General features: G+C 50.2%; 1 protein-coding gene across 1 annotated transcript in view; it reads left to right on the plus strand.

The window, feature by feature from the left end:
* The window catches only part of fads6 (fatty acid desaturase 6), a 157049-nt gene that overhangs the window by 25958 nt on the left and 117572 nt on the right, over window positions 1-13519 (plus strand). The window lies entirely within an intron of this gene.

Below are 13519 nucleotides of genomic sequence, written 5' to 3' on the forward strand. Positions count from 1 at the left end.
TTGCCCGTAGTGTTCAGGGATGAATAGGTTAGGTGCATTATAGAGTCATAGAGGTGTACAGCACTGAAACAGACTCTTCAGTCCAACTTGTCCATGCCGACCAGATATCCCAACCCAATCTAGTCCCACCTGCCAGCACCCGGCCCATATCCCTCCAAACTCTTCCTATTCATATACCCATCCAAATGCCTCTTAAATGTTGCAATTGTACCAGCCTCCACCACATCCTCTGGCTGCTCATTCCATGCACGTACCACCCTCTGCGTGAAAAAATTGCCCCTTAGGTCTCTTTTATATTTTTCCCCTCTCACCCTAAACCTATGCCCTCTAGTTCTGGACTCCCCAACCCCAGCGAAAAGACCTTGTCTAGTTATCCTATCCATGCCCCTCTTAATTTTATAAACCTCTATTGGTCACCCCTCAGCTCCAGGGAAAACAGCCCCAGCCTGTTCAGCCTCTCCCTGTAGCTCAGATCCTCCAACCCTGGCAACATCCTTTAAATCTTTTCTTAACCCTTTCAAGTTTCACAACATCTTTCCGATAGGAAGGAGACCAGAATTGCACGCAATATTCCAACAGTGGCCTAACCAATGTCCTGTACAGCCACAACATGACCTCCCAACTCCTGTACTCAATACTCTGACCAATAAAGGAAAGCATACCAAACACCTTCTTCACTATCCTATCTACCTGCGACTCCACTTTCAAGGAGCTATGAACCTGCACTCCAAGGTCTCTTTGTTCAGCAACACTCCCTAGGGCCTTACCATTAAGTGTATAAGTCCTGCTCTGAATTGCCTTTCCAAAATGCAGCACCTCACATTTATCTGAATTAAACTCCATCTGCCACTTCTCAGCCCATTGCCCCATCTGATCAAGATCCTGTTGTAATCTGAGGTAACCCTCTTCGCTGTCCACTACACCTCCAATTTTGGTGTCATCTGTAAACTTACTAACTGTACCTCTTATGCTCACATCCAAATCATTTGTATAAATGATGAAAAGTATGGACCCAGCACCAATCCTTGTGACACTCCACTGGTCACAGGCCTCCAGTCTGAAAAACAACCGTCTACCACCACCCTCTGTCTTCTACCTTTGAGCCAGTTCCATATCCAAATGGCTAGTTCTCCCTGTATTCCATGAGATCTAACCTTGCTAATCAGTCTCCCATGGGGAACCTTGTCGAACGCCTTACTGAAGTCCATATCGATCACGTCTACCACTCTGCCCTTATCAATCCTCTTTGTTACTTCTTCAAAAAACTCAATCAAGTTTGTGGGACATGATTTCCCACGCACAGTCCTTGCCTTTCCAAATACATGTACATCCTGTCCCTCCAACAACTTGCCCACCACCGAGGTCAGGCTCACTGGTCTATAGTTCTCTGGCTTGTCCTTACCACCCTTCTTAAACAGTGGCACCACGTTTGCCAACCTCCAGTCTTCCGGCACCTCACCTGTGACTATCGATGATACAAATATCTCAGCAAGAGGCCCAGCAATCACTCCTCTAGTTTCCCACAGAGTTCTCGGTACACTTGATCAGGTCCTGGGGGTCTATCCACTTTTATGCATTTCAAGACATCCAGCACTTCCTCCTCTGTAATATGGACATTTTTCAAGATGTTCACCATCTATTTCCCGACAGTCTGTATCTTCCATGTCCTTTTCCACAGTAAGTACTGATGCAAAATACCACTTTAGTATCTCCCCCATCTTCTGCGGCTCCACACAAAGGCCGCCTTGCTAATCTTTCAGGGTCCGTATTTTCTCCCTAGTTACCCTTTTGTCCTTAATATATTTGTAAAAACCCTTTGGATTCTCTTTAACCCTACTTGCCAAAGCTATCTCAGGTCCCCTTTTTTGCCCTCCTGATTTCCCTTTTAAGTATAATCCTACTGCCTTTATACTTTTCTAAGGATTCACTCGATCTATCCTGTTTATACCTGACATATGCTTCCTTCTTTTTCTTAACCAAACCCTCAACGTCTTTAGTCATCCAGCATTCCCTATACCCACCAGCCTTTCCTTTCACCCTGACAGGAATATACTTTCTCTGGATTTTCGTTATCTCATTTCTGAAGGCTTCCCATTTTCCACCCGTCCATTTACTTGCGAACATTTTCCCCCATCAGCTTTTGAAAGTTCTTGTCTAATAAAGTCAAAATTAGGCTTCCTCCAATTTAGAATTTCAACTGGCCTATCCTGTTCCATCACTATTTTAAATCTAATAGAATTATGGTCGCTGACCCCAAAGTGCTCCCCCACTGACACCTCAGTCACCAGCCCTGCCTTATTTCCCAAGAGTAGATCAAGTTTTGCCCCTTTTCTAGTAGGTACATCCACATAGTCAGGGGTAGTGGTAGAGTCATAGGTTAGGGGAATGGGTCTGGGTGGGTTACTCTTCGGAGGGTCGGTGTGAACCTGTTGGGCTGAATGGCCTGTTTCTGCTCTGTAGGGATTCTATGATTATGTATCGCCCTCTCCCCCAGAACTGTTCTCCATTCTCTCGGTGAGCACAAGGACCCTCTCCTGGGTGGTCTTTTTCCCAATGCTGCTGTGGCCAAGCCCAACACAACCTGTCATGGGTGAGCCGATGTTTTAAGAGTCAGAATCACTCTCTCCTGACTTGAGTGTCACAATACCTTGTCCATCTCCAGGTGTACAAGTGCTCAGTTTGACAGGTGCAGTGGGGAAAATGATGCAGTGGGGAAAATAGTGCAGTGGGGAAAATGGTACAGTGGAGAACATGGTGCAGTGGGGAAAATGAGACAGTGGGGAAAATGGTGCAGTGGGGAAAATGGTACAGTGCAGAACAAAGTGCAGTGGGGACAATGGTGCAGTGGAGAACAAGGTGCAGTGGGGACAATGGTGCAGTGGGGACAATGGTGCAGTGGGGACAATGGTGCAGTGGGGACAATGGTGCAATGGAGAACAAGGTGCAGTGGGGACAATGGTGCAGTGGAGAACAAGGTGCAGTGGGGACAATGGTGCAGTGGAGAACAAGGTGCAGTGGGGACAATGGTGCAGTGGGGACAATGGTGCAGTGGGGACAATGGTGCAGTGGAGAACAAGGTGCAGTGGGGACAATGGTGCAGTGGAGAACAAGGTGCAGTGGGGACAATGGTGCAGTGGGGACAATGGTGCAGTGGGGACAATGGTGCAGTGGAGAACAAGGTGCAGTGGGGACAATGGTGCAGTGGAGAACAAGGTGCAGTGGGGACAATGGTGCAGTGTGGACAATGGTACAGTGGGGAAAATGATGCAGTGGGGAAAATGATGCAGTGGGGAAATGGTGCAGTGGGGAAAATGATGCAGTGGGGAAATGGTGCAGTGGGGAAAATGATGCAGTGGGGAAAATGGTGCAGTGGAGAACATGGTGCAGTGGGGAAAATGGTGCAGTGGGGAAAATGATGCAGTGGGGAAAATGGTGCAGTGGGGAAAATGGTACAGTGGGGAAAATGGTACAGTGGGGAAAATGGTGCAGTGGGGAAAATGATGCAGTGGGGAAAATGGTACAGTGGGGACAATGGTGCAGTGGGGAAAATGATACAGTGGGGAAAATGGTACAGTGGGGAACATGGTGCAGTGAGGAAAATGGTGCAGTGGGGAAAATGGTATAGTGGGGAAAATGGTGCAGTGTGGAAAATGGTACAGTGGGGAAAATGCTGCAGTGGGGTAAATGGTGCAGTGGGGAAAATGGTACAGTGGGGAAAATGGTGCAGTGGAGAACATGGTACAGTGTGGAAAATGGTACAGTGGGGAACATGGTACAGTGGGAAAAATGGTACAGTGGGGAAAATGGTGCAGTGGGGAACATGGTACAGTGGGGAACATGGTACAGTGGGAAAATTGGTACAGTGGGGAACATGGTGCAGTGGGGAACATGGTGCAGTGGAGAACATGGTGCAGTGGGGAAAATGGTGCAGTGGGGAAAATGGTGCAGTGGGGACAATGGTGCAGTGTGGAAAATGGTACAGTGGGGAAAATGCTGCAGTGGGGTAAATGGTGCAGTGGGGAAAATGGTACAGTGGGGAAAATGGTGCAGTGGAGAACATGGTACAGTGGGAAAAATGGGACAGTGGGGAACATGGTGCAGTGGGGAAAATGGTGCAGTGGGGACAATGGTGCAGTGGGGAAAATGGTACAGTGGGGAAAATGGTGCAGTGGAGAACATGGTACAGTGGGAAAAATGGGACAGTGGGGAACATGGTGCAGTGGGGACCATGGTACAGTGGGGACAATGGTGCAGTGTGGAAAATGGATACAGTGTGGAAAATGGTGCAGTGTGGAAAATGGTACAGTGGGGAAAATGCTGCAGTGGGGTAAATGGTGCAGTGGGGAAAATGGTGCTGTGGGCAAAAATGGTACAGTGGGGAAAAATGGTGCAGTGGGGAAAATGGTACAGTGGGGAAAATGGGACAGTGGGGAAAATGGTACAGTGGGTAAAAATGGTGCAGTGGGGAAAATGATGCAGTGGGGAAAATGGTACAGTGGGGAAAATGGTGCACTGGGGAAAATGGTACAGTGGGGTAAATGGTGCAGTGGAGAACATGGTGCAGTGGGACAATGGTGCAGTGAGGAAAATGGTACAGTGGGGAAAAAGGTGCAATGGAGAATATGGTGCAGTGGGGAAAATGGTGCAGTGGGGAAAATGGTGCAGTGGGACAATGGTGCAGTGGAGAAGATGGTGCAGTGGGGACAATGGTGAGGAGGGGAAAATGGTACAGTGGGGAAAATGGTGCAGTGGGGACAATGGTGCAGTGGGGAAAATGGTACAGTGGGGAAAATGGTACAGTGGGGAAAAAGGTGCAGTGGGGACAATGGTGCAGTGGAGAAGATGGTGCAGTGGGGACAATGGTGAGGAGGGGAAAATGGTACAGTGGGGAAAATGGTGCAGTGGGGACAATGGTGCAGTGGGGAAAATGGTAAAGTGGGGAGAATGGTACAGTGGGGACAATGGTGCAGTGGGGACAATGGTGCAATGGAGAACATGGTGCAGTGGGGACAATGGTGCAGTGGGGAAAATGGTACAGTGGGGAAAATGGTACAGTGGGGAAAATGGTACAGTGGGGAAAATGGTGCGGTGGGGACAATGGTGCAGTGTGGAAAATGGTACAGTGGGGAAAATGATGCAGTGGGGAAAATGGTGCAGTGGAGAACATGGTGCAGTGGGGAAAATGGTGCAGTGGGGAAAATGGGACAGTGGGAAAAATGGTACAGTGGGGAAAATGTTGCAGTGGAGAACATGGTGCAGTGGGTATAATGGGAGAGTGGGAAAAATGGTGCAGTGGAGAACATGGTGCAGTGGAGACCATGGTGCAGGGGGAAAATGGTGCAGTGGGGAAAATGGTGCAGTGGAGACCATGGTGCAGTGGGGAAAATGGTGCAGTGGGGAAAATGGGACAGTGGGAAAAATGATACAGTGGGGAAAATGTTGCAGTGGAGAACATGGTGCAGTGGGGACAATGGGACAGTGGGAAAAATGTTGCAGTGGAGAACATGGTGCAGTGGGGAAAATGGTGCAGTGGGGAAAATGGTGCAGTGGGGAAAATGGTGCAGTGGAGAACATGGTACAGTGGGGAAAATGGTGCAGAGGGAAAATGGTGCAGTGGAGAACATGGTGCAGTGGGGAAAATGGTGCAGTGGGGAAAATGGTGCAGTGGGGAAAATGGTGCAGTGGAGAACATGGTACAGTGGGGAAAATGGTGCAGTGGGACAATGGTGCAGTGGGGAAAATGGTGCATGGAGAACAAGGTGTAGTGGGGACAATGGTGCAGTGGGGAATATGGTGCAGTGGGGACAATAGCGCAGTGGGGTAAATGGTGCAGTGGGGAAAATGGTGCAGTGGGGACAATGGTGCCGTGGAGAAAATGGTACAGTGGGGAAAATGATGCAGTGGGGACAATGGTGCAGTGGGGAAAATGGAACAGTGGGGAAAATGGTGCAGTGGGGAAAATGGTGCAGAGGGAAAAATGGTACAGTGGGGAAATGGTGCAGTGGAGAACATGGTGCAGTGGGGAAAATGGTACAGTGGGAAAAATGGTACAGTGGGGAAATGGTGCAGTGGGGAACATGGTGCAGTGGGGAAAATGGTACAGTCGGGAAAATGGTACAGTGGAGAACATGGTGCAGTGGGGACAATGGTGCAGTGGGGGAAATTGTACAGTGGGGAAAAATGGTGCAGTGGGGAAAATGGTGCAGTGGGGAAAATGGTACAGTGGGGAAAATGATACAGTGGGGAAAATGGTACAGAGGGGAAAAATGGTGCAGTGGGGAAAATGGTGCAGTGTGGAAAATGGTGCAGTGGGGAAAATGGTGCAGAGGGAAAAATGGTACAGTGGGGAAATGGTGCAGTGGGGAACATGGTGCAGTGGGGAAAATGGTACAGTCGGGAAAAATGGTACAGTGGGGAAATGGTGCAGTGGGGAACATGGTGCAGTGGGGAAAATGGTACAGTGGGAAAAATGGTACAGTGGGGAAATGGTGCAGTGGGGAACATGGTGCAGTGGGGAAAATGGTACAGTCGGGAAAATGGTACAGTGGAGAACATGGTGCAGTGGGGACAATGGTGCAGTGGGGGAAATTGTACAGTGGGGAAAAATGGTGCAGTGGGGAAAATGGTGCAGTGGGGAAAATGGTACAGTGGGGAAAATGATACAGTGGGGAAAATGGTGCAGTGGGGAAAATGGTACAGTGGGGAAAAATGGTGCAGTGGGGAAAATGGTGCAGTGTGGAAAATGGTGCAGTGGGGGAAATGGTACAGTGGGAAAAATGGTACAGTGGGGAAATGGTGCAGTGGGGAAAATGGAACAGTGGGGAAAATTGTACAGTGGGGAAAACGGTACAGTGGGGAAAACGGTGCAGTGGGGAAATTGTGCAGTGGGGAAAATTGTGCCGTGGGGAAAATGGTACAGTGGGGAAAATGGTACAGTGGGGAAAACGGTGCAGTGAGGACAATGGTGCAGTGAGGAAAATGGTACAGTGGGGAAAATGGTGCAGTGGGGAAAATGGTGCAGTGGGGAAAATGGTGCAGTGAGGAAAATGGTGCAGTGGGGAAAATGGTGCAGTGGAGAAAATGGGACAGTGGTGAAAATGGAGCAGTGGGGAAAATGGTGCAGTGGGGAAAATGGTGCAGTGAGGAAAATGGTACAGTGGGGAAAATGGTACAGTGGGGAAAATGATGCAGAGGGGAAAATGGTGCACTGGGGACAATGGTGCAGTGGGGAAAATGGTGCAGAGGGGAAAATGGTGCAGTGGGGAAAATGGTACAGTGGGGAAAATGGTGCAGTGGGGAAAATGGTGCAGTGGGGAAAATGGTGCAGTGGGACAATGGTGCAGTGAGGAAAATGGTACAGTGGGGAAAAAGGTGCAGTGGGGACAATGGTGCAGTGGGGAAAATGGTACAGTGGGGAAAATGGTGCAGTGGGGAAAATGGTGCAGTGGGGAAAATGGTACAGTGGGGAAAATGGTGCAGTGGGGAAAATGGTGCAGTGGGGAAAATGGTGCAGTGGGACAATGGTGCAGTGAGGAAAATGGTACAGTGGGGAAAAAGGTGCAGTGGGGACAATGGTGCAGTGGGGAAAATGGTACAGTGGGGAAAATGGTGCAGTGGGGAAAATGGTGCAGTGGGGAAAATGGTACAGTGGGGAAAATGGTGCAGTGGGGAAAATGGTGCAGTGGGGAAAATGGTGCAGTGGGACAATGGTGCAGTGAGGAAAATGGTACAGTGGGGAAAAAGGTGCAGTGGGGACAATGGTGCAGTGGGGAAAATGATGCAGAGGGGAAAATGGTGCACTGGGGACAATGGTGAGGAGGGGAAAATGGTACAGTGGGGAAAATGGTGCAATGGGGACAATGGTGCAGTGGGGACAATGGTGCAGTGGGGAAAATGGTGCAGTGAGGAAAATGGTGCAGTGGAGAACATGGTGCAGTGGGGACAATGGTGCAGAGGGGAAAATGGTACAGTGGGGAAAATGGTGCGGTGGGGACAATGGTGCAGTGTGGAAAATGGTACAGTGGGGAAAATGATGCAGTGGGGAAAATGGTACAGTGGGGAAAATGGTGCAGTGGAGAACATGGTGCAGTGGGGAAAATGGTGCAGTGAGGACAATGATGCGGTGCGGAAAATGGGACAGTGGGGAAAATGGTACAGTGGGGAAAATGTTGCAGTGGAGAACATGGTGCAGTGGGTACAATGGGAGAGTGGGAAAAATGGTGCAGTGGAGAACATGGTGCAGTGGGGAAAATGGTGCAGTGGGGAAAATGGGACAGTGGGGAAAATGGTACAGTGGGGAAAATGTTGCAGTGAGGAAAATGGTCCAGTGGGGAAAATGGTTCAGTGGGGAAAATGGTGCAGTGGAGAACATGGTGCTGTGGGGAAAATGGTAATGTGGAGAACATGGTGCAGTGGGGAAAATGGTGCAGTGGGGAAAATGGTGCAGTGGAGAACATGGTGCAGTGGGGAAAATGGTGCAGTGGAGAACATGGTGCAGTGGGGAAAATGGTGCAGTGGGGAAAATGGTGCAGTGGGGACAATGGTGCAGTGGGGAAAATGGTGCAGTGGAGAACATGGTGCAGAGGGGAAGATGGTGCAGTGGGGAAAATAGTACAGTGGAGAACATGGTGCAGTGGGGAAAATGGTGCAGTGGGGAAAATGGTGCAGTGGAGAACATGGTGCAGTGGGGAAAATGGTGCAGTGGGTAAAATGGTGCAGTGGGGAAAATGGTGCAGTGGGGACAATGGTGCAGTGGGGAAAATGGTGCAGTGGGGACAATGGTGCAGTGGGGAAAATGGTGCAGTGGAGAACAAGGTGTAGTGGGGACAATGGTGCAGTGGGGAATATGGTGCAGTGGGGACAATAGCGCAGTGGGGAAAATGGTGCAGTGGGGACAATGGTGCCGTGGGGAAAATGGTACAGTGGAGAAAATGATGCAGTGGGGACAATGGTGCAGTGGGGAAAATGGTACAGTGGAGAAAATGATGCAGTGGGGACAATGGTGCAGTGGGGAAAATGGTACAGTGGGGAAAATGGTGCAGTGGGGAAAATGGTGCAGTGGGGAAAATGGTACAGTGGGAAAAATGATACAGTGGGGAAAATGGTGCAGTGGGGAAAATGGTACAGTGGGGAAAAATGGTGCAGTGGGGAAAATGGTGCAGTGGGGAAAATGGTACAGTGGGGAAATTGATGCAGTGTGGAAAATGGTACAGTGGGGGAAATGGTGCAACGGGGAAAATGGTACAGTGGGGAAAATGATACAGTGGGGAAAATGGTGCAGTGGGGAAAATGGTACAGTGGGAAAAATGGTACAGTGGGGAAATGGTGCAGTGGGGAAAATGGTACAGTGGGGAAAACGGTACAGTGGGGAACATGGTACAGTGGGAAAAATGGTACAGTGGGGAAATGGTGCAGTGGGGAAAATGGTGCAGTGGGGAAAATGGTACAGTGGGAAAAATGGTACAGTGGGGAAATGGTGCAGTGGGGAAAATGGTGCAGTGGGGAAAATGGTACAGTGGGGAAAATGGTACAGTGGGGAAATGGTGCAGTGGGGAACATGGTGCAGTGGAGAAAATGGGACAGTGGGGAAAATGGTGCAGTGGGGAAAATGGTGCAGTGGGGAAATGGTGCAGTGGGACAATGGTGCAGTGAGGAAAATGGTACAGTGGGGAAAATGGTACAGTGGGGAAAACGGTGCAGTGAGGACAATGGTGCAGTGAGGAAAATGGTACAGTGGGGAAAATGGTGCAGTGGGGAAAATGGTGCAGTGGGGAAAATGGTGCAGTGAGGAAAATGGTGCAGTGGGGAAAATGGTGCAGTGGAGAAAATGGGACAGTGGGGAAAATGGTGCAGTGGGGAAAATGGTGCAGTGGGACAATGGTGCAGTGAGGAAAATGGTACAGTGGGGAAAATGGTACAGTGGGGAAAATGATGCAGAGGGGAAAATGGTGCACTGGGGACAATGGTGCAGTGGGGAAAATGGTGCAGAGGGGAAAATGGTGCAGTGGGGAAAATGGTACAGTGGGGAAAATGGTGCAGTGGGGAAAATGGTGCAGTGGGGAAAATGGTGCAGTGGGACAATGGTGCAGTGAGGAAAATGGTACAGTGGGGAAAAAGGTGCAGTGGGGACAATGGTGCAGTGGGGAAAATGGTGCAGTGGGGAAAATGGTGCAGTGGGGAAAATGGTACAGTGGGGAAAATGGTGCAGTGGGGAAAATGGTGCAGTGGGGAAAATGGTGCAGTGGGACAATGGTGCAGTGAGGAAAATGGTACAGTGGGGAAAAAGGTGCAGTGGGGACAATGGTGCAGTGGGGAAAATGATACAGTGGGGAAAATGGTACAGTGGGGAAAATGATGCAGTGGGGAAAATGGTACAGTGGGGAAAATGGTGCAGTGGGGACAATGGTGAGGAGGGGAAAATGGTGCAGTGGGGAAAATGGTGCAGTGGGGACAATGGTGCAGTGGGGAAAATGGTACAGTGGGGAAAATGGTACAGTGGGGAAAATGATGCAGAGGGGAAATGGTGCAGTGGGGAAAATGGTGCAGTGGGGAATATGGTGCAGTGGGGAAAATGGTGCAGTGGGGACAATGGTGCAGTGGGGACAATGGTGCAGTGGGGAAAATGGTACAGTGGGGAAAATGGTGCGGTGGGGACAATGGTGCAGTGTGGAAAATGGTACAGTGGGGAAAAGGATGCAGTGGGGAAAATGGTACAGTGGGGAAAATGGTGCAGTGGAGAACATGGTGCAGTGGGGAAAATGGTGCAGTGGGGAAAATGGTGCAGTGGAGAACATGGTGCAGTGGGGAAAATGGTGCAGTGAGGAAAATGGGACAGTGGGAAAAATGGTGCAGTGGAGAACATTGTGCAATGGGAAAAATGGTGCAGCGAGGACAATGGTGCAGAGGGGAAAATGGGACAGTGGGGAAATTGGTACAGTGGGGAAAATGTTGCAGTGGAGAACATGGTGCAGTGGGTACAATGGGAGAGTGGGAAAAATGGTGCAGTGGAGAACATGGTGCAGTGGGGAAAATGGTGCAGTGGGGAAAATGGTGGAGTGGGGAAAATGGGACAGTGGGGAAAATGGTACAGTGGGGAAAATGTTGCATTGAGGAAAATGGTCCAGTGGGGAAAATGGTGCAGTGGGGAAAATGGTGCAGTGGAGAACATGGTGCAGTGGGGAAAATGGTGCAGTGGGGAAAATGGTGCAGTGGGGAAAATGGTGCAGTGGGGACAATGGTGCAGTGGGGAAAATGGTGCAGTGGAGAACAAGGTGTAGTGGCGACAATGGTGCAGTGGGGAATATGGTGCAGTGGGGACAATAGCGCAGTGGGAAAAATGGTGCAGTGGGGACAATGGTGCCGTGGGAAAAATGGTGCAGTGGGGAAAATGTTACAGTGGGGAAAATGATGCAGTGGGGAAAATGGTACAGTGGGGAAAATGATGCAGTGGGGACAATGGTGCCGTGGGGAAAATGGTACAGTGGGGAAAATGGTGCAGTGGGGAAAATGGTGCAGTGGGGAAAATGGTACAGTGGGGGAAAATGGTACAGTGGGGAAAATGATACAGTGGGGAAAAATGGTACAGTGGGAAAAATGGTACAGTGGGGAAATGGTGCAGTGGGGAAAACGGTGCAGTGGGAAAATGGTGCAGTGGGGAAAATGGTGCCGTAGGGAAAATGGTACAGTGGGGAAAATGGTACAGTGGGGACAATGGTGCAGTGGGGAAAATGGTACAGTGGGGAAAATGTTGCAGTGTGGAAAATGGTCCAGTGGGGAAAATGGTGCAGTGGAGAACATGGTGCAGTGGGGAAAATGGTACAGTGGAGAACATGGTGCAGTGGGGAAAATGGTGCAGTGGGGAAAATGGTGCAGTGGAGAACATGGTGCAGTGGGGAAAATGGTGCAGTGGGGAAAATGGTGCAGTGGGGAAAATGGTGCAGTGGGGACAATGGTGCAGTGGGGAAAATGGTGCAGTGGAGAACAAGGTGTAGTGGCGACAATGGCGCAGTGGGGAAAATGGTGCAGTGGGGACAATGGTGCAGTGGGGAAAATGGTGCAGTGGAGAACAAGGTGCAGTGGGGACAATGGTGCAGTGGGGAATATGGTTCAGTGGGGACAATAGCGCAGTGGGGAAAATGGTGCCGTGGGGAAAATGGTGCAGTGGGGACAATGGTGCAGTGGGGAAAATGGTACAGTGGAGAACATGGTGCAGTGGGGAAAATGGTACAGTGGGGAAAAATGGTGCAGTGGGGAAAATGTTACAGTGGGGAAAATGATGCAGTGGGGAAAATGGTACAGTGGGGAAAATGATGCAGTGGGGACAATGGTGCAGTGGGGAAAATGGTGCAGTGGGGAAAATGGTACAGTGGGGAAAATGGTGCAGTGGGGAAAATGGTGCAGTGGGGAAAATGGTACAGTGGGGAAAAATGGTGCAGTGGGGAAAATGTTACAGTGGGGAAAATGATGCAGTGGGGACAATGGTGCAGTGGGGAAAATGGTACAGTGGGGAAAATGGTGCAGTGGGGAAAATGGTGCAGTGGGGAAAATGGTACAGTGGGGAAAAATGGTGCAGTGGGGAAAATGGTGCAGTGGGGAAAATGGTACAGTGGGGAAAATGGTGCAGTGGGGAAAATGGTGCAGTGGGGAAAATGGTACAGTGGGGAAATGGTGCAGTGGGGAAAATGGTGCAGTGGGGAAAATGGTACAGTGGGGAAAATGGTACAGTGGGGAAAACGGTGCAGTGGGAAAATGGTGCAGTGGGGAAAATGGTGCCGTGGGGAAAATGGTACAGTGGGGAAAATGGTACAGTGGGGAAAATGGTGCACTGGGGACAATGGTGCAGTGGGGAATATGGTGCAGTGGGGACAATTGTGCAGTGGGGAACATGGTGCAGAGGGGAAGATGGTGCAGTGGGGAAAATGGTGCAGTGGGGAAAATGATGCAGTGGGGAAAATGGTGCAGTAGGGAAAATGGTGCAGTGGGGACAATGGTGCAGTGGGGACAATGGTACAGTGGGGAACATGGTGCAGAGGGGAAGATGGTGCTGTGGGGAAAATGGTGCAGTGGTGAACATGGTACAGTGGGGAAAATGGTGCAGTGGGGAAAATGGTGCAGTGGGGACAATGGTGCAGTGGGGACAATGGTGCAGTGGAGAACATAGAACATAGAACAATACAGCACAGAACAGGACCTTCGGTCCACGATGTTGTGCCGAACTTTTGTCCTAGCTTAAGCACCCATCCATGTACCTATCCAATTGCCGCTTAAGGGTCGCCAAAGATTCTGGCTCTACCACTCCCACAGGCTGCGTATTCCATGCCCCCACCACTCTCTGGGTAAAGAACCTACCCCTGACATCTCCCCTATACCTTCCACCCTTCACCTTAAATTTATGTCCCCTTGTAACACTCTGTTGTACCCGGGGGAAATGTTTCTGACTGTCTACTCTATCTATTCCTCTGATCATCTTATAAACCTCTATCAAGTCACCCCTCATCCTTCGCCGTTCCAATGAGAAAAG

The sequence above is a fragment of the Chiloscyllium plagiosum genome, unplaced genomic scaffold (genome assembly GCF_037043375.1).
Source record: "Chiloscyllium plagiosum isolate Xiang-an unplaced genomic scaffold, Cpla_swu_hap1 HiC_scaffold_25, whole genome shotgun sequence".
Taxonomy (NCBI): Eukaryota; Metazoa; Chordata; class Chondrichthyes; order Orectolobiformes; family Hemiscylliidae; genus Chiloscyllium; species Chiloscyllium plagiosum.